This window comes from Panulirus ornatus, chromosome 55 (assembly GCF_036320965.1).
Source record: "Panulirus ornatus isolate Po-2019 chromosome 55, ASM3632096v1, whole genome shotgun sequence".
Lineage (NCBI taxonomy): Eukaryota > Metazoa > Arthropoda > Malacostraca > Decapoda > Palinuridae > Panulirus > Panulirus ornatus.
In genome coordinates, this window is record NC_092278.1 from 19,669,857 (window position 1) to 19,692,356 (window position 22,500).

Sequence of the window (22,500 nt, forward strand, 5' to 3'; positions counted from 1 at the left end):
GTGAGCACACGAAGGTACGACCCGTGAGCACACGAAGGTACGACCCGTGAGCACACGAAGGTACGACCCGTGAGCACACGAAGGTACGACCCGTGAGCACACGAAGGTACGACCCGTGAGCACACGAAGGTACGACCCGTGAGCACACGAAGGTACGACCCGTGAGCACACGAAGGTACGACCCGTGAGCACACGAAGGTACGACCCGTGAGCACACGAAGGTACGACCCGTGAGCACACGAAGGTACGACCCGTGAGCACACGAAGGTACGACCCGTGAGCACACGAAGGTACGACCCGTGAGCACACGAAGGTACGACCCGTGAGCACACGAAGGTACGACCCGTGAGCACACGAAGGTACGACCCGTGAGCACACGAAGGTACGACCCGTGAGCACACGAAGGTACGACCCGTGAGCACACGAAGGTACGACCCGTGAGCACACGAAGGTACGACCCGTGAGCACACGAAGGTACGACCCGTGAGCACACGAAGGTACGACCCGTGAGCACACGAAGGTACGACCCGTGAGCACACGAAGGTACGACCCGTGAGCACACGAAGGTACGACCCGTGAGCACACGAAGGTACGACCCGTGAGCACACGAAGGTACGACCCGTGAGCACACGAAGGTACGACCCGTGAGCACACGAAGGTACGACCCGTGAGCACACGAAGGTACGACCCGTGAGCACACGAAGGTACGACCCGTGAGCACACGAAGGTACGACCCGTGAGCACACGAAGGTACGACCCGTGAGCACACGAAGGTACGACCCGTGAGCACACGAAGGTACGACCCGTGAGCACACGAAGGTACGACCCGTGAGCACACGAAGGTACGACCCGTGAGCACACGAAGGTACGACCCGTGAGCACACGAAGGTACGACCCGTGAGCACACGAAGGTACGACCCGTGAGCACACGAAGGTACGACCCGTGAGCACACGAAGGTACGACCCGTGAGCACACGAAGGTACGACCCGTGAGCACACGAAGGTACGACCCGTGAGCACACGAAGGTACGACCCGTGAGCACACGAAGGTACGACCCGTGAGCACACGAAGGTACGACCCGTGAGCACACGAAGGTACGACCCGTGAGCACACGAAGGTACGACCCGTGAGCACACGAAGGTACGACCCGTGAGCACACGAAGGTACGACCCGTGAGCACACGAAGGTACGACCCGTGAGCACACGAAGGTACGACCCGTGAGCACACGAAGGTACGACCCGTGAGCACACGAAGGTACGACCCGTGAGCACACGAAGGTACGACCCGTGAGCACACGAAGGTACGACCCGTGAGCACACGAAGGTACGACCCGTGAGCACACGAAGGTACGACCCGTGAGCACACGAAGGTACGACCCGTGAGCACACGAAGGTACGACCCGTGAGCACACGAAGGTACGACCCGTGAGCACACGAAGGTACGACCCGTGAGCACACGAAGGTACGACCCGTGAGCACACGAAGGTACGACCCGTGAGCACACGAAGGTACGACCCGTGAGCACACGAAGGTACGACCCGTGAGCACACGAAGGTACGACCCGTGAGCACACGAAGGTACGACCCGTGAGCACACGAAGGTACGACCCGTGAGCACACGAAGGTACGACCCGTGAGCACACGAAGGTACGACCCGTGAGCACACGAAGGTACGACCCGTGAGCACACGAAGGTACGACCCGTGAGCACACGAAGGTACGACCCGTGAGCACACGAAGGTACGACCCGTGAGCACACGAAGGTACGACCCGTGAGCACACGAAGGTACGACCCGTGAGCACACGAAGGTACGACCCGTGAGCACACGAAGGTACGACCCGTGAGCACACGAAGGTACGACCCGTGAGCACACGAAGGTACGACCCGTGAGCACACGAAGGTACGACCCGTGAGCACACGAAGGTACGACCCGTGAGCACACGAAGGTACGACCCGTGAGCACACGAAGGTACGACCCGTGAGCACACGAAGGTACGACCCGTGAGCACACGAAGGTACGACCCGTGAGCACACGAAGGTACGACCCGTGAGCACACGAAGGTACGACCCGTGAGCACACGAAGGTACGACCCGTGAGCACACGAAGGTACGACCCGTGAGCACACGAAGGTACGACCCGTGAGCACACGAAGGTACGACCCGTGAGCACACGAAGGTACGACCCGTGAGCACACGAAGGTACGACCCGTGAGCACACGAAGGTACGACCCGTGAGCACACGAAGGTACGACCCGTGAGCACACGAAGGTACGACCCGTGAGCACACGAAGGTACGACCCGTGAGCACACGAAGGTACGACCCGTGAGCACACGAAGGTACGACCCGTGAGCACACGAAGGTACGACCCGTGAGCACACGAAGGTACGACCCGTGAGCACACGAAGGTACGACCCGTGAGCACACGAAGGTACGACCCGTGAGCACACGAAGGTACGACCCGTGAGCACACGAAGGTACGACCCGTGAGCACACGAAGGTACGACCCGTGAGCACACGAAGGTACGACCCGTGAGCACACGAAGGTACGACCCGTGAGCACACGAAGGTACGACCCGTGAGCACACGAAGGTACGACCCGTGAGCACACGAAGGTACGACCCGTGAGCACACGAAGGTACGACCCGTGAGCACACGAAGGTACGACCCGTGAGCACACGAAGGTACGACCCGTGAGCACACGAAGGTACGACCCGTGAGCACACGAAGGTACGACCCGTGAGCACACGAAGGTACGACCCGTGAGCACACGAAGGTACGACCCGTGAGCACACGAAGGTACGACCCGTGAGCACACGAAGGTACGACCCGTGAGCACACGAAGGTACGACCCGTGAGCACACGAAGGTACGACCCGTGAGCACACGAAGGTACGACCCGTGAGCACACGAAGGTACGACCCGTGAGCACACGAAGGTACGACCCGTGAGCACACGAAGGTACGACCCGTGAGCACACGAAGGTACGACCCGTGAGCACACGAAGGTACGACCCGTGAGCACACGAAGGTACGACCCGTGAGCACACGAAGGTACGACCCGTGAGCACACGAAGGTACGACCCGTGAGCACACGAAGGTACGACCCGTGAGCACACGAAGGTACGACCCGTGAGCACACGAAGGTACGACCCGTGAGCACACGAAGGTACGACCCGTGAGCACACGAAGGTACGACCCGTGAGCACACGAAGGTACGACCCGTGAGCACACGAAGGTACGACCCGTGAGCACACGAAGGTACGACCCGTGAGCACACGAAGGTACGACCCGTGAGCACACGAAGGTACGACCCGTGAGCACACGAAGGTACGACCCGTGAGCACACGAAGGTACGACCCGTGAGCACACGAAGGTACGACCCGTGAGCACACGAAGGTACGACCCGTGAGCACACGAAGGTACGACCCGTGAGCACACGAAGGTACGACCCGTGAGCACACGAAGGTACGACCCGTGAGCACACGAAGGTACGACCCGTGAGCACACGAAGGTACGACCCGTGAGCACACGAAGGTACGACCCGTGAGCACACGAAGGTACGACCCGTGAGCACACGAAGGTACGACCCGTGAGCACACGAAGGTACGACCCGTGAGCACACGAAGGTACGACCCGTGAGCACACGAAGGTACGACCCGTGAGCACACGAAGGTACGACCCGTGAGCACACGAAGGTACGACCCGTGAGCACACGAAGGTACGACCCGTGAGCACACGAAGGTACGACCCGTGAGCACACGAAGGTACGACCCGTGAGCACACGAAGGTACGACCCGTGAGCACACGAAGGTACGACCCGTGAGCACACGAAGGTACGACCCGTGAGCACACGAAGGTACGACCCGTGAGCACACGAAGGTACGACCCGTGAGCACACGAAGGTACGACCCGTGAGCACACGAAGGTACGACCCGTGAGCACACGAAGGTACGACCCGTGAGCACACGAAGGTACGACCCGTGAGCACACGAAGGTACGACCCGTGAGCACACGAAGGTACGACCCGTGAGCACACGAAGGTACGACCCGTGAGCACACGAAGGTACGACCCGTGAGCACACGAAGGTACGACCCGTGAGCACACGAAGGTACGACCCGTGAGCACACGAAGGTACGACCCGTGAGCACACGAAGGTACGACCCGTGAGCACACGAAGGTACGACCCGTGAGCACACGAAGGTACGACCCGTGAGCACACGAAGGTACGACCCGTGAGCACACGAAGGTACGACCCGTGAGCACACGAAGGTACGACCCGTGAGCACACGAAGGTACGACCCGTGAGCACACGAAGGTACGACCCGTGAGCACACGAAGGTACGACCCGTGAGCACACGAAGGTACGACCCGTGAGCACACGAAGGTACGACCCGTGAGCACACGAAGGTACGACCCGTGAGCACACGAAGGTACGACCCGTGAGCACACGAAGGTACGACCCGTGAGCACACGAAGGTACGACCCGTGAGCACACGAAGGTACGACCCGTGAGCACACGAAGGTACGACCCGTGAGCACACGAAGGTACGACCCGTGAGCACACGAAGGTACGACCCGTGAGCACACGAAGGTACGACCCGTGAGCACACGAAGGTACGACCCGTGAGCACACGAAGGTACGACCCGTGAGCACACGAAGGTACGACCCGTGAGCACACGAAGGTACGACCCGTGAGCACACGAAGGTACGACCCGTGAGCACACGAAGGTACGACCCGTGAGCACACGAAGGTACGACCCGTGAGCACACGAAGGTACGACCCGTGAGCACACGAAGGTACGACCCGTGAGCACACGAAGGTACGACCCGTGAGCACACGAAGGTACGACCCGTGAGCACACGAAGGTACGACCCGTGAGCACACGAAGGTACGACCCGTGAGCACACGAAGGTACGACCCGTGAGCACACGAAGGTACGACCCGTGAGCACACGAAGGTACGACCCGTGAGCACACGAAGGTACGACCCGTGAGCACACGAAGGTACGACCCGTGAGCACACGAAGGTACGACCCGTGAGCACACGAAGGTACGACCCGTGAGCACACGAAGGTACGACCCGTGAGCACACGAAGGTACGACCCGTGAGCACACGAAGGTACGACCCGTGAGCACACGAAGGTACGACCCGTGAGCACACGAAGGTACGACCCGTGAGCACACGAAGGTACGACCCGTGAGCACACGAAGGTACGACCCGTGAGCACACGAAGGTACGACCCGTGAGCACACGAAGGTACGACCCGTGAGCACACGAAGGTACGACCCGTGAGCACACGAAGGTACGACCCGTGAGCACACGAAGGTACGACCCGTGAGCACACGAAGGTACGACCCGTGAGCACACGAAGGTACGACCCGTGAGCACACGAAGGTACGACCCGTGAGCACACGAAGGTACGACCCGTGAGCACACGAAGGTACGACCCGTGAGCACACGAAGGTACGACCCGTGAGCACACGAAGGTACGACCCGTGAGCACACGAAGGTACGACCCGTGAGCACACGAAGGTACGACCCGTGAGCACACGAAGGTACGACCCGTGAGCACACGAAGGTACGACCCGTGAGCACACGAAGGTACGACCCGTGAGCACACGAAGGTACGACCCGTGAGCACACGAAGGTACGACCCGTGAGCACACGAAGGTACGACCCGTGAGCACACGAAGGTACGACCCGTGAGCACACGAAGGTACGACCCGTGAGCACACGAAGGTACGACCCGTGAGCACACGAAGGTACGACCCGTGAGCACACGAAGGTACGACCCGTGAGCACACGAAGGTACGACCCGTGAGCACACGAAGGTACGACCCGTGAGCACACGAAGGTACGACCCGTGAGCACACGAAGGTACGACCCGTGAGCACACGAAGGTACGACCCGTGAGCACACGAAGGTACGACCCGTGAGCACACGAAGGTACGACCCGTGAGCACACGAAGGTACGACCCGTGAGCACACGAAGGTACGACCCGTGAGCACACGAAGGTACGACCCGTGAGCACACGAAGGTACGACCCGTGAGCACACGAAGGTACGACCCGTGAGCACACGAAGGTACGACCCGTGAGCACACGAAGGTACGACCCGTGAGCACACGAAGGTACGACCCGTGAGCACACGAAGGTACGACCCGTGAGCACACGAAGGTACGACCCGTGAGCACACGAAGGTACGACCCGTGAGCACACGAAGGTACGACCCGTGAGCACACGAAGGTACGACCCGTGAGCACACGAAGGTACGACCCGTGAGCACACGAAGGTACGACCCGTGAGCACACGAAGGTACGACCCGTGAGCACACGAAGGTACGACCCGTGAGCACACGAAGGTACGACCCGTGAGCACACGAAGGTACGACCCGTGAGCACACGAAGGTACGACCCGTGAGCACACGAAGGTACGACCCGTGAGCACACGAAGGTACGACCCGTGAGCACACGAAGGTACGACCCGTGAGCACACGAAGGTACGACCCGTGAGCACACGAAGGTACGACCCGTGAGCACACGAAGGTACGACCCGTGAGCACACGAAGGTACGACCCGTGAGCACACGAAGGTACGACCCGTGAGCACACGAAGGTACGACCCGTGAGCACACGAAGGTACGACCCGTGAGCACACGAAGGTACGACCCGTGAGCACACGAAGGTACGACCCGTGAGCACACGAAGGTACGACCCGTGAGCACACGAAGGTACGACCCGTGAGCACACGAAGGTACGACCCGTGAGCACACGAAGGTACGACCCGTGAGCACACGAAGGTACGACCCGTGAGCACACGAAGGTACGACCCGTGAGCACACGAAGGTACGACCCGTGAGCACACGAAGGTACGACCCGTGAGCACACGAAGGTACGACCCGTGAGCACACGAAGGTACGACCCGTGAGCACACGAAGGTACGACCCGTGAGCACACGAAGGTACGACCCGTGAGCACACGAAGGTACGACCCGTGAGCACACGAAGGTACGACCCGTGAGCACACGAAGGTACGACCCGTGAGCACACGAAGGTACGACCCGTGAGCACACGAAGGTACGACCCGTGAGCACACGAAGGTACGACCCGTGAGCACACGAAGGTACGACCCGTGAGCACACGAAGGTACGACCCGTGAGCACACGAAGGTACGACCCGTGAGCACACGAAGGTACGACCCGTGAGCACACGAAGGTACGACCCGTGAGCACACGAAGGTACGACCCGTGAGCACACGAAGGTACGACCCGTGAGCACACGAAGGTACGACCCGTGAGCACACGAAGGTACGACCCGTGAGCACACGAAGGTACGACCCGTGAGCACACGAAGGTACGACCCGTGAGCACACGAAGGTACGACCCGTGAGCACACGAAGGTACGACCCGTGAGCACACGAAGGTACGACCCGTGAGCACACGAAGGTACGACCCGTGAGCACACGAAGGTACGACCCGTGAGCACACGAAGGTACGACCCGTGAGCACACGAAGGTACGACCCGTGAGCACACGAAGGTACGACCCGTGAGCACACGAAGGTACGACCCGTGAGCACACGAAGGTACGACCCGTGAGCACACGAAGGTACGACCCGTGAGCACACGAAGGTACGACCCGTGAGCACACGAAGGTACGACCCGTGAGCACACGAAGGTACGACCCGTGAGCACACGAAGGTACGACCCGTGAGCACACGAAGGTACGACCCGTGAGCACACGAAGGTACGACCCGTGAGCACACGAAGGTACGACCCGTGAGCACACGAAGGTACGACCCTTGGGTGTTGGTGGCACACACACACACACAACACACACACACACACACACACAACACACACACACACACACACACACACAACACACACACACACACACACACACCACACACACACACACACACAACACACTTTCCACAGCTTCGCCGCAGCGCGCTCAGAAGAGCGGCCACGTCCACCGGGTGGCGCCAGCTGTGTGGCAGGCGATGGAGTGAGCGACTGGCGTTGCAATCCTTCCGCACTGGTTCTCCCCCCCAGGCCGCTAACAGACCCGCCCCTCAACGCGGAAACTCCGTCGCGAGTTCGCGTCCGTCGCGTCCTACCGTAACCCGCTCCGATCCGTCCTTGTTCGCACTCTGCGTCTTACAGAGAAAGTGAAATGTGCGCAGCATCTCTAGGAGTGGGGACGTTAGTGGGGATCGAGGTGCGTATGGGGGGAGGTGTGTTTGTGCAGTGCGGGTTTGAGTGGGGGCTTGCTTCGGGATAGCCCCGCGCCTTATCCCGTTCGTATCCCACCACATTAACTCGAGGAAGATTCCAATTTTGGCCCAGATCCCTTCACTGCAGATGTGTTTGTTGAAAGTAGAAACAGAAAAACATATAAGGAATAAATGAGTAGTTATGTTTTGATATAATGTATATGGTGGGGGGGGTAGGGTGGTGGGAGGGGGGGGGTAGGGTTGTGATATGATATAGGTGGGGGTGGTGGGCGGAGGGCGCGGAATATTTATCGTTTTATAATGCGTCCCTGGTAACGGCTGTTACGTCACTCCCTGTAACGCTGGTACGTCACTCCCTGTAACGATGTTGCGTCACTCCCTGTAACGCTGGTACGTCACTCCCTGCATCGATGTTACGTCACTCCTTGTAAAGCTTTGTGCGTTACTTCCTGTAACTCCGTTATGTCACTCCCCGTAACTCCGTTACGTCACTCCCCGTAACTCCGTTACGTCACTCCCCGTAACTCCGTTATGCCACTCCCAGTAACTCCGTTACGTTACTCCCAGTAACTCCGTTACGTCACCCCATGTAACATCACACACACCAACACAATAAGCTTTCCATTTTTAACACATCTTTAGTAATATGTGCCTTCATTACAGTACGTCCTACAGTAATGAAACTTTACCGCTGTGACACTGAAAACACTGATAAGATAAGATAAAATAAGATAAGGTAAGATAAGATAGATAAGATAAGATAAAATAAGATAAGGTAAGATAAGATAAGATAAGATAAGATAAGATAAGATAAGATAAGGTAAGATAAGATAAGATAAAATAAGATAAGATAAGATAAGATAAGATAAGATAAAATAAGATAAGATAAGATAAGATAAGATAAAATAAGATAAGGTAAGATAAGATAAGATAAATACATGAAGGAAGTTAACTCTCCGATTGACTATACGATTCCCACATGTTATCATTGCATGGAAGACTCAGTCAGCGGAGTGTGGTAGATAAATAAAAAGAAAAAAATAAAAGAAAAAAAAAAAGAAAGGAAAAAATATAAATTTCAGCAGGAGAAAAAAATCAACACATTTAGCAATACAAATTTCATTTACGCAACAGATTTCTGGTTTTTTTCTCTTTTTTTTTCGTTTCATATTTTTACTAACGTGCATTATTTTTTTTCTATTTATTTAGGTTTGTAAATCACATTTCGCTCTCACATCACAATTGTTTATAGACTACCAGTATATATATGTATATATATATATATATTATATATAAATATATATATATATATATATATAATATATATATAATTAGCGTTTAGAACGCCCATACAATACCATTGTAGCAGTATATATATATATATATATATAGATATATATATATAAATATATATATATATATATATATAATATATATATTAAGAACTCATATATAACCCTGGGATAGGGGATTAAGAATACTTCCACGTATTCCCTGCGTGTCGTAGAAGGCGACTAAAAGGGGAGGGAGCGGGGGGCTGGAAATCCTCCCTCTCGTTTTTTTTTTTTATTTTCCAAAAGAAGGAACAGAGAAGGGGGCCAGGTGAGGGGGAAAAAAAAAAAAAAAAAAAAAAAAAATTTCCCCACAAAGCCCAGTCACTTTCTTAACGCTCACCTCGCTAACGCGAAATGGCGAATAGTTTAAAAGAAAAAAAAAAAATATATATATATATATATATAATATATATATATATATATATATATATGTGTGTGTGTGTGTGTGTGTGTGTGTGTGTGTGTGTGTGTGTGTGTGTGTGTGTGTGTGTGTGTGTGTGTTTTCGATTTATTTAGTAGATGGTTAGGTTCCCCCCCGCCCGCTGTCCCCAGCCTGTAGCGGAGGGCAGGTCGTACTGTAGTAGTGGTGATCTGGTCGTATTGTAGTGGTGATCTGGTCGCACTGTAGTGGTGATCTGGTCGTACTGTAGTGGTGAAGATCAGGTCGTACTGTAGTGGTGATCAGGTCGTACTGTAGTAAAGTCTGGTCGTGCTGTAGTAGTGGTGATCTGGTCGTACTGTAGTAGTGGTGATCTGGTCGTACTGTAGTGGTGAAGATCAGGTCGTACTGTAGTGGTGATCTGGTCGTACTGTAGTAAAGTCTGGTCGTGCTATAGTAGTGGTGATCTGGTCGCACGTACTGTAGTGGTGATCTGGTCGTACTGTAGTAGTGGTGATCTGGTCGTACTGTAGTAAAGTCTGGTCGTGCTATAGTAGTGGTGATCTGGTCGCACGTACTGTAGTGGTGATCTGGTCGTGCTATAGTAGTGGTGATCTGGTCGTACTGTAGTGGTGAAGATCAGGTCGTACTGTAGTGGTGATCTGGTCGTACTGTAGTAAAGTCTGGTCGTGCTATAGTAGTGGTGATCTGGTCGCACGTACTGTAGTGGTGATCTGGTCGTACTGTAGTGGTGAAGATCAGGTCGTACTGTGGTGGTGATCTGGTCGTGCTGTAGTGGTGATCTAGTCTTACTGTAGTGGTGAAGATCAGGTCGTACTGTAGTGGAGATCAGGTTGTACTGCAGTAAGGTCTGGTCGTACTGTAGTGGTGATCTGGTCGTCCTGAAGTAGCGGAGATCAGGTCGTACTGTAGTGGTGATCTGGTCGTACTGTAGTAGGTCGTTACGTATTGGTGATCACATGTTGTAGTGGAGACTTAAGTCGTGCTTTGTAGAGAACAACCAGGTCGTATTTTCGTGAGATCGGGTCGTTCCGTTGTGGACGCCGGGTCGTGCTGTCGTGGACACCTGTAGTGACCAGGCGCGCCCCCCCCCTCGCTGTCGTAGAGACGCCAGGTCCGTCGTAGACTTACGTCGGCGGCCACAGGCGACGCAAAGGAGGTGGACGACCACCACCACCACGGACGACCACCAATACGGACGACCACCACCTCCACGGACCCATCATTTCACTGTCCGCTCTCACTCGTCCCTCCTCTTCGTATTCCACTTCACTGTTGAACCATCACCGCCCATCACGCTACCGGCCCTTTCACCATTACATAATTCTGTAATATATATTAAATGAAAAAAAAAAACAAGAAGAATGCTTGAGATTTCATATTTAATATGATCGCGTGTGTGTTTATAGATGGTAAATGATTTAGATTCAAGTTGGGTCAAGGGAGGTTCGCTGCTCCGTCTTCACGCGCGCTGCGCGAGCGCGCGCGACCCCCCCACGGAAATGGAAACAAAAGGAGGGAATGCTACAGTGTGTGTGTGTGTGTGTGTGTGTGTGTGTGTGTGTGTGTGTGTGTGTGTGTGTGTGAGAGCGAGCGAGGTGTTGTGTCTTCATTAAGGCGAGTTCGGCAACGTCCTGGGCAAGTTAAGTGGTGGTGTGGTGTGGTGAGTGAAAGAAGGAAGAGACAGAGAGAGAGAGAGAGAGAGAGAGAGAGAGAGAGAGAGAGAGAGAGAGAGAGAGAGAGAGAGAGAGAGAGAGAGCCAGCCCTCCCTCTCCAGGCCCCGCTACGGAGGGTGACAATACGCCCTTCCTCCTCCTCCTCCTTCTTCTTCTTCTCTTCATCACCACCTCCTGCTCCTCCTTCGTCATTACCAGACTCTACTTACGTAAGCACTGGTTTAAAGGGGGACATCACCTCGGACACACACACACATCCCTCACTCAGGTCTGGTCTTGTGGTGTGCGTTGGACGCGTGAGTCTGTACATTTCCACACTGTCTCATATTCATGTGTAGTTTGTATCAAATTATGTGGATATAAAAGTCTTTCCAGGGATTTTGAGAAATTCTGGGCTTCATTATAGTAGAATATTGTTGCTGGGGATAGGGGAGAAAGAATACTTCCCACGTATTCCCTGCGTGTCGTAGAAGGCGACTAAAAGGGGAGGGAGCGGGGGGCTGGAAATCCTCCCCTCTCGTTTTTTTTAATTTTCCAAAAGAAGGAACAGAGAATTGGGCCAGGTGAGGGTATTCCCTCAAAGGCCCAGTCCTCTGTTCTTAACGCTACCTCGCTAATGCGGGAAATGGCGAATAGTTTGAAAGAAAAAAGAAAGATATATATATATATATATATATATATATATATATATATATATATATATATATATATATATATATATATATATATATATGAGATGTTACTGATTTATATATAATGGGTAATATGGTATCTCGTTGTATTTGTTTATATGTTTTGTTTATGCCATTGCAAAAAAAAAAAAAGTTATTTGTTGTAAACTGTTGTATTGTGGGTCCAAATTATTAGCAATTAAATCAGATGGCGTTCCAATATTTATGCCTCGGTTGAAATTTGCAGAAGCTGATTATATATATATATATATATATATATATATATATATATATATATATATATATATGGACGTATGTACATACATGTGTATGGGGGGGGGGGGTTGGGCCATTTCTTTCGTCTGTTTCCTTGCGCTACCTCGCAAACGCGGGAGACAGCGACAAAGTATAAAAAAAAAAAAAAAAAAAAATATATATATATATATATATATATATATATATATATATATATATATATATATATATATATATATATATATCCAATCAGCGGTTCATGGAGCTCCGTGGTGTAGCGGTTAGTGTGTCCTGATCGAGAACGTATTCACGGGGCCGCACAGGGTCGAGGGTATGGGTTCGAATCTTGGTTGCGGCCGTCGGTCCACAGTCAACCCAGCTGTTCGTCTATCTCTAGGGTTTGGTCGGCAAAATAGGTACCTGGCTTAGACTTGGATAAACATATATATATATATATATATATATATATATATATATATATATATATATATATATATATATATATATATATTGCGCGTTAATGAAGCGACATCAATTTAGGGCTTCAATTAACCGTGTCGCGTCAATTAACATACAAGAAAAAAGGATAAATATTATCATGCTAATTAACTGGCATAGTTATTAAGTTAACAATTACCTGTTTGTGTTGAGCAACATAGATGGAAATGAGTGTGGTAGATGGCGTATTCACCAACCACAGGATAATTACTCATCTCTGGACTCATCATGGGTAAGGAAAGATAATGGGTCTCGACTTTAAGGGAGGGATATTAATGGGTATTGATGGGGGGGAGGAGATGGGTATTGATGGGGCGAAGGGGGAGGGGAAGAGATGGGTATTGATGGGGGGGAGGGATATTAATGGGTATTGATGGGGGGGAAGAGATGGGTATTGATGGGGCGAAGGGGGAGGGGAAGAGATGGGTATTGATGGGGCGAAGGGGGAGGGGGTTTGTGAGGGGGAGAGGGGTCCTCTTGTGATGTACGTGGATCTTCCGAATATCTTTCAGTTCGAATATTTTGTATTATTTTTTTTCTTACTCATGATTTTGAGTTATATATATATATATATATATATATATATATATATATATATATATATATATATATATATATATATATATATATATATATATAATAACCTGGGGATAGGGGAGAAAGAATACTTCCCACGTATTCCCTGCGTGTCGTAGAAGGCGACTAAAAGGGAAGGGAGCGGGGGGCTGGAAATCCTCCCCTCTCGTTTTTTTTTTTAATTTTCCAAAAGAAGGAACAGAGAAGGGGGCCAGGTGAGGGTATTCCCTCAAAGGCCCAGTCCTCTGTTCTTAACGCTACCTCGCTATCGCGGGAAATGGCGAATAGTATGAAAAAAAAAAAAAAAAAATATATATATATATATATATATATACATATATATATGTATATATATATATATATATATATATATATATATATATATATATATATATATATATATATATATATATAACGCTGTCGCAGTGATATCGCAATGTGATCGTCTGTGCGCGATGCGTTGCGATCCTTGATTGCGACGGTACGACCCGTGAGCACACGAAGGTACGACCCGTGAGTACACGAAGGTACGACCCGTGAGCACACGAAGGTACGACCCGTGAGCACACGAAGGTACGACCCGTGAGCACACGACGAAGGTACGACCCGTGAGCACACGAAGGTACGACCCGTGAGCACACGAAGGTACGACCCGTGAGGACACGAAGGTACGACCCTTGGGTGTTGGTGGCACACACACACACACACACACACACACACACACACACACTTTTCCACAGCATCCCCGCAGCGCTCAGGAAGGCGGCCACGTCCACCGGGTGGCGCCAGCTGTGTGGCAGGCGATAGAGGTGAGCGGACGTGGTTGCTTCCTTCCGTCTGTGTTTCCCCCCCCTGGCGCTACCTCGCTAACGCGGGAAACCGTCGCGTCGCGTCGCGTGCGTGCCGTCCGTCCGTCCGTCCGTCCTTGTTGCCCTGTGTCTACAGAGAAGTGAATGATCGCATCAAAAACACACCCCGGTAATTCTGGCTTAGTTTTTGAGCGACGCGAAAAAACCCGGTGTATCCCGGGTTCGTATCCCACCACATTAACTCGAGGGGAAGTTTCCAATTTTGGCCCAGATCCCTTCACGCAGATGTGTTTTTAGTGATGTATTTATTTTATGAAACAATATTTTTCGTTGTTATGTAACTCCCTGTAACGCTGTTACGTCACTCCCTGTAACGCTGGTACGTCACTCCCTGTAACGATGTTGCGTCACTCCCTGTAACGCTGGTACGTCACTCCCTGCATCGATGTTACGTCACTCCTTGTAACGCTTTTGCGTTACTTCCTGTAACTCCGTTATGTCACTCCCCGTAACTCCGTTATGCCATTCCCCGTAACTCCGTTACGTCACTCCCAGTAACTCCGTTACGTTACTCCCCGTAACTCCGTTACGTTACTCCCTGTAACTCCGTTACGTCACCCCATGTAACATCACACAACACCACACAATAAGCTTTCCATTTTAACACATCTTTAGTAATATGTGCCTTCATTACAGTACGTCTACAGTACTGTACTTTACCGCTTGTGACACTGAAAACACTGATAAGATAAGATAAGATAAGATAAGATAAGATAAGATAAGATAAGATAAAATAAGGTAAGATAAGATAACATAAGATAAGATAAAATAAGGTAAGGTAAGGTAAGATAAGATAAGATAAAATAAGATAAGATAAGATAAGATAAGATAAGATAAAATAAGATAAGATAAGACAAGATAAAATAAGATAAGGTAAGATAAGATAAGATAAATACATGAAGGAAGTTAACTCTCCATTGACATACGATCCCACATGTTATCATTGCATGGAAGACTCAGTCAGCGGAGTGTGGTAGATAAATAAAAAGAAAAAAATAAAAGAAAAAAAAAGAAAGGAAAAAATATAAATTTCAGCAGGAGAAAAAAATCAACACATTTAGCAATACAAATTTCATTTACGCAACAGAATTTCTGGGTTTTTTTCTCTTTTTTTTTCGTTTCATATTTTACTAACGTGCATTATTTTTTTTCTATTTTTTAGGGTTTGTAAATTCACATTTCGCTCTCACATCACAAGTGTTATAGACTTACCAGTATATATATATATATATATATATATATATATATATATATATATATATATATATATATATATATATATATATATTAGCGTTATAACGCCCATACATTACCATTGTAGCAGTATATATATATATATATATATATATATATATATATATATATATATATATATATATATATATATATATATATTATCCCTGGGGATAGGGGATTAAGAATACTTCCCACGTATTCCCTGCGTGTCGTAGAAGGCGACTAAAAGGGGAGGGAGCGGGGGGCTGGAAATCCTCCCCTCTCGTTTTTTTTTTTTTTTATTTTCCAAAAGAAGGAACAGAGAAGGGGGCCAGGTGAGGATATTTCCACAAAGGCCCAGTCCTCTGTTCTTAACGCTACCTCGCTAACGCGGGAAATGGCGAATAGTTTAAAAGAAAAAAAGGAAATATATATATATATATATATATATATATATATATATATATATATGTGTGTGTGTGTGTGTGTGTGTGTGTGTGTGTGTGTGTGTGTGTTTGTGTGTGTGTGTTTTATTATATTTTTATTATCATTAATTATTATTGTTGTTATTATCATTGTTATTATTATCAATATTGATATTATTATTATCATTAGTATTATCATTATTATTATCATTATTATTAATATTATTATTATCATTATTATTATCATTATTATTATCATTATTATTAATATTATTATTATCATTATTATCATTATTATTATTATTATCATTATTATGATGATGATTATTATTATTATTATTATTATTATTATTATTATTATTATTGTTGTTAGTGTTGTTGTTATTGTTGTTAATATAATTTCTAGTTATGATATTCAAAGCGACTGATACAGACTGTTACTAATAAGTATCTTTGGATAATGTTATGTTGTGACGTGTTGTTGGTGTAGTGTGGATTTAAAGGAAAAGTAACTTAGTAACTTAGTAACTTAGTCTCCCCCTTAGCCACCCTATGACTCACTTCCGCTTTCATGGTTTCATTTACCGCCATATCCACTCTCAGGTATCTAAAACACTTCCTCCAATTTACCACCATTCAATACTCACACCCCCACTAACCTGCCTCACCCTAATAGCCTTGCTTTTATTTACATTTACTCTCACCTTCCTCCTATTACGCACTCTTCCAAACCCAGTCACCAACTTCTGCAGTTTCTCACTCCATTCTGCCACTAGAGGTGTATCATCAGCGTACAACAACTGGCACAGTACCCCTGGCACTCTCATCCCAGCATACTCGCCCCTCTCTCTCCAAGACTATTGCTCACACACACACACACACACACACACACACACACACACACACACACACACACACATATATTTTTTTCATACTATTCGCCATTTCCCGCGTTAGTGAGGTAGCGTTAAGAACAGAGGACTGAGCCTTTGAGGGGGTCTCTGCTCACTTGGCCCCCTTCTCTGTTCCTTCTTTTGGAAACTTAAAAATGAGAGGGGAGGATTTCCAGCCCTCCGCCCCCTCCCCTTATAGTCGCCTTCTACGACACGCAGGGAATACGTGGGAATAACATATATATATATATATATATATATATATATATATATATATATATATATATATATATATATATATGTATATATATATATATATATATATGTGATGATTAATTGGACAGCACACTCGTTGATTACTTCTTTCATACATTTTTCCATAACTTTTCGTTTGAGGTAAATGAAACGGTAAGGTAGTCATACATCATTTAACAGAACACAGAGTCTGGAACGAATATTTATGAAGGCCCTACGAATGATCTATTACAATGTAAATGGCTTTTTAAATGAACAACACATTGCCTTTTTTTTTTTTCTAAGCCGCTTGCTGGCATTTGGCGTTTTTATTTTCTTTAAAACATTGTAGCAATTAGAAATGAGCCTCACGCGTTTTCCCTATGCATTTAACATTGAAAATTAGAGTGGAATGAAAAATGAGTTAACCGTTAATTGTGAGGTGGATTTAGCCTCTCGTGTATTTGGTAATGTGGAAGGTTACCCCCATACTGGCTCTACACACCTGGGGTTGGATGGGTGGTTGGTGGTGGTCAGCTCTATCAACTTGTCATTCATTGGCCAGGGTTCGATTTCTGGCTGAGGGTAGACGGCGCTCAGCGCTCAACCCACCACCACCACACCCTCTCAACCCCTTCCTCCTCCTCCCCTCATCCCCCCAGAACACACACACACACACACACACACACACACACACACACACACACACACACACACACACACACGCCTCTTCCTCCTTCTTCTGTTTGCTAAGTCAACACAGCCATCCCACCTTGGGACAAGGCTTCGCTTTTGTTGATGTGGTGTATCCAATGGCCTGGGGACATATGGCCCTTTACTGACTGTCACACTGGCCTTTTAAACCCACCACAGGTGTCCAGTGGCCTAGGGACATATGGCCTTTACTGACTGACTGTCACACTGGCCTTTAAACCCACCACAGGTGTCCAATGGCCTGGGGACATATGGCCTTTTACTGACTGACTGTCACACTGGCCTTTTAAACCCACCACAGGTGTCCAGTGTCCTGGGGACATATGGCCTTTTACTGACTGACTTGACTGGCCTTTTGAACACACCGCTGGTGTCCAATGTCCAGGAAACATATGGCCTTTTACTGACTGACTGTCACACTGGCCTTTTAAACCCACCACAGGTGTCCAGTGTCCTGGGGACATATGGCCTTTTTCTGACTGACTTGACTGGCCTTTTGAACACACCACTGGTGTCCAATGTCCAGGAAACATATGGCCTTTTACTGACTGACTGTCACACTGGCCTTTTGAACTGGTGGCCATTTACAGGGCCACTGCTGTATCAGAAGGGCTTTCCCTCGTTGGTAAGAACAAGACGTAATTACCAGGACACTAGTTGACTGATGACGTCCTTAACTACCCTTGTCATCGTATTTGCCTTATCTCATATGAGTATTAGATGATGATATGATTATGTAAGGCAAAGCGCTAAATGAAGGGGAGTGGGGTAAAGTTTAATTTGGTTCCTGTGGTTGCCCAAGTCACTTGGCTCATGATGATCACACAGTTCGTCTGTGAACCACGGCCGTGGCTCGTTAGGCATTGTGCTGGTACGAGCGAGTATACGTATGTAAAAAGGCCAGGCCATTATCTCCAAGGGTCGTACCATCGCGCCCAAGGGTCGTACCGACGTGCTCAAACGGTCGTACCGTCGTGCTCAAATGGTCGTACCGTCGTACTCAAATGGTCGTACCGTCGTGCTCAAATGGTCGTCCCGTCGTGCTCAAATGATCGTACCGTCGTGCTCAAATGGTCGTCCCGTCGTGCTCAAATGATCGTACCGTCGTGCTCAAATGGTCGTCCCGTCGTGCTCAAATGATCGTACCGTCTTGCTCAAATGGTCGCACCGTCGTACTCAAATGGTCGTAACGTCGTACTCAAATGGTCGTATCGTCGTACTCAAATGATCGTACCGTCGTACTCAAATGGTCGTACCGTCGTACTCAAATGGTCGCACCGTCGTACTCAAATGGTCGTACCGTCGTACTCAAATGGTCGTACCGTAGTACTCAAATGGTCGCACCGTCGTGCTCAAATGATCGTACCGTCGTGCTCAAATAGTCCTACCGTCGTGCTCAAATGGTCGCACCGTCGTGCTCAGGCAATCAAAGTAAGCATTCCTCATTCGCTGGTTTGCGTCGTGAAGTATTAAACAGACTTAATGGTTGTTAAGCCGCCTCCTCTTGTCTCACCACCGGACATAATACGGGCGTTTTGAATACGATTAAAACGACGGAGAGAACCGGACGCTGCCACACTGCAGTTGTGGTGGTGTGGTAGTGGTAATGGTGTGGTGGAGGTTGGGGTGTGGTGGTGTGGTGGTGTGGTGGAGGTTGGGGTGTGGTGGTGTGGTAGTGGTGGTGGTGTGGTGGAGGTTGGGGTGTGGTGGTGTGGTGGAGGTTGGGGTGTGGTGGTGAAGGTTGGGGTGTGGTGGTGTGGTGGAGGTTGGGGTGTGGTGGTGTGGTAGTGGTAATGGTGTGGTGGAGGTTGGGGTGTGGTGGTGTGGTAGTGGTGGTGGTGTGGTGGAGGTTGGGGTGTGGTGGTGTGGTAGTGGTGGTGGTGTGGGTGGAGGTTGGGTGTGGTAATGGTGTGGTGTGGTGGAGGTTGGGTGTGGTGGTGTGGTAGTGGTGGTGGTGTGGTGGAGGTTGGGGTGTGGTAATGGTGTGGTGTGGTGGAGGTTGGGGTGTGGTGGTGTGGTGTGGTGGTGTGGTAGTGGTGGTGGTGTGGTGGAGGTTGGGGTGGTGGTGGTGTGGGTAATGGTGTGGTGGAGGTTGGGGTGTGGTGGGTGTGGTAATGGTGTGGTGTGGTGGAGGTGGGTGGTGTGGGTGTAGTGGTGGTGTGGTAGTGGTAATGGTGTGGTGGAGGTTGGGGTGTGGTGGTGTGGTGGTGGTGTGGTGGAGGTTGGGGTGTGGTGGTGTGGTAGTGGTGGTGGTGTGGTGGAGGTTGGGGTGTGGTGGTGTGGTAGTGGTGTGGTGTGGTGGAGGTTGGGGTGTGGTGGTGTGGTAGTGGTGGTGGTGTGGTGGAGGTTGGGGTGTGGTGGTGTGGTAGTGGTGGTGGTGGAGGTTGGGGTGTGGTGGTGTGGTAGTGGTGGTGGTGTGGTGGAGGTTGGGGTGTGGTGGTGTGGTGGTGGTGGTGTGGTAGTGGTGGTGGTGTGGTGGAGGTTGGGGTGTGGTGGTGTGGTAGTGTGGTGGAGGTTGGGGTCTGGTGGTGTGGTAGTGGTGGTGGTGTGGTGGAGGTTGGGGTGTGGTGGTGTGGTAGGTGGTAGGTGGTGTGGTGGAGGTTGGGGTGTGGTGGTGTGGTGGTGGTGTGGTGGAGGTGGGTGTGGTGGTGTGGTGTGGTGGTGGTGTGGTGGAGGTTGGGGTGTGGTGGTGTGGTAGTGGTGGTGGTGTGGTGGAGGTTGGGGTGTGGTAGTGGTGGTGGTGTGGTAGTGGTTGGGGTGTGGTGGTGTGGTAGTGGTAATGGTGTGGTGGAGGTTGGGGTGTGGTGGTGTGGTGGTGGTGTGGTGGAGGTTGGGGTGTGGTGGTGTGGTAGTGGTGGTGGTGTGGTGGAGGTTGGGGTGTGGTGGTGTGGTGGTGGAGGGACGATGATATTTCGGTGAGAATCAGCGTTGAGGACGACGTAGCCACCCCGGGGGGTTAAAAAATCTCCCCCCCCAGCCCCAGCCTCTACCCCCCCTACCCTTAAACCATCCCCGGTGCGGCGCGCGCGCGCGCGAGGACCGCCGGGGTTGGGGGGTTGGGGGAGAGGTGGACACACACACACACACACACACACACACGGGAGTGTTGAATCGTCTGCGTTTATGGAAATGATTGGTAATCTAGATAGATTGGTTTGATACCCCGGCTGGAGGCTGCAGCGGGGGGCCTGATGTGCATAGAGCCACACAAGACTTATATATATATATATATATGTTATTTTACTTTGTCGCTGTCTCTCGCGTTAGCGAGGTAGCGCAAGGAAACAGACGAAAGAATATTTATATAAAGCCAGACGGATAGGTGTGTGTGTGTGTGTACGTGTGTGTGTGTGGGTGTGTGTATGTGTGTGGGTGGGTGTGTGTGTGTGGGTGGGTGGGTGTGTGTATGTGTAGGTGTGTGTGTATGTGTGTGTGTGTGTGTGTGTGTGTGTGTTTTACCGTGGCGAAAATGTATATGAAGAACGTACGTGTGCGGTGGAGTGAACGGATAACACACATGTGACAGACTAGATTACGAAATATAAAAGAGGAATGATTATCTTCTTACGTTGTTTGGATTCGTGTGGCAACGACGAAGCAGAAAGTATGTCTATGTGGAACAAAAAATTTAGTGGGGAGCCCACGAAGGAAAACGAGGTGATTCCACAGTTTGAACGTAAGGATAATTACACGAGGCGTGGAGGAGGAGAGAGGGGAGGTTTTGACTTGAGTCTGCTGGCTGTTCGTCTCGTCCTGGACCAGAGGGGAGTTTGGAGAAGGAATGGACCTAGACAGCGGTGTTGTGTGGGGAAGAAGGCAAAGTCTTCAGATGTCGAGAGCCAGCCATACCTCGCCCTCCGCCCCTCCTGACCGATAGACGTCGAAAGGAATTTTGAGGTGGGTCTGTTGTACCCGGGGCTCACGCCCTCGACTGATGGTATGTTTGTGGATTGTAGAGTGTCTCCCCTTGAGATGTAGGAGGGTGTGGGTGGAGGTGGTTGTGGAGGAGGAGGTGGAGGAGGTGTAGATGTGGTGAGGTGTGGTGTGAAGTGAAGGAGGTGAGGGAGGGAGGAGAGTGAGGTGTGGTGTGAGGCAAGGGGCGATAGTGAGTGTGGTGAGAGGCCGAAAGGCATTTTCCACATCCAGATAACGATAGAGAGTTCGCTAGCAGGCAACTTGGAGGGTCAGGTGACACACCTCCCACCCCTTTCCCCTTTCCCCCTTTCCCCTTTTCCCCTTTCCCCTTTTCCCCTTTCCCCCTTTCCCCTTTCCCGGCGACGTGAGCAGACGGAGGGCCGACGTGTGGTAAAACATCTGGAGGACGACTTGAAGGACGACTTCCTCCTCCTTACCTCGGCCTCGTCTGCAGACGTCAAGGGACGAGGCACGTGGTAATATGCCCGTCGGTAGTCACGCGCGTGATGGGCACGTGGAAACGCAGGTGATGGATGGGAAGGGGGAACGGAAAGGGTGGAGGCTGTATTGACAGCACAGCTGTCGGAGGA

General features: G+C 50.3%; 1 protein-coding gene across 6 annotated transcripts in view; it reads left to right on the plus strand.

The window, feature by feature from the left end:
- The window catches only part of LOC139765501 (acetylcholine receptor subunit alpha-like), a 502,232-nt gene that overhangs the window by 204,683 nt on the left and 275,049 nt on the right, over positions 1-22,500 (plus strand). The window lies entirely within an intron of this gene.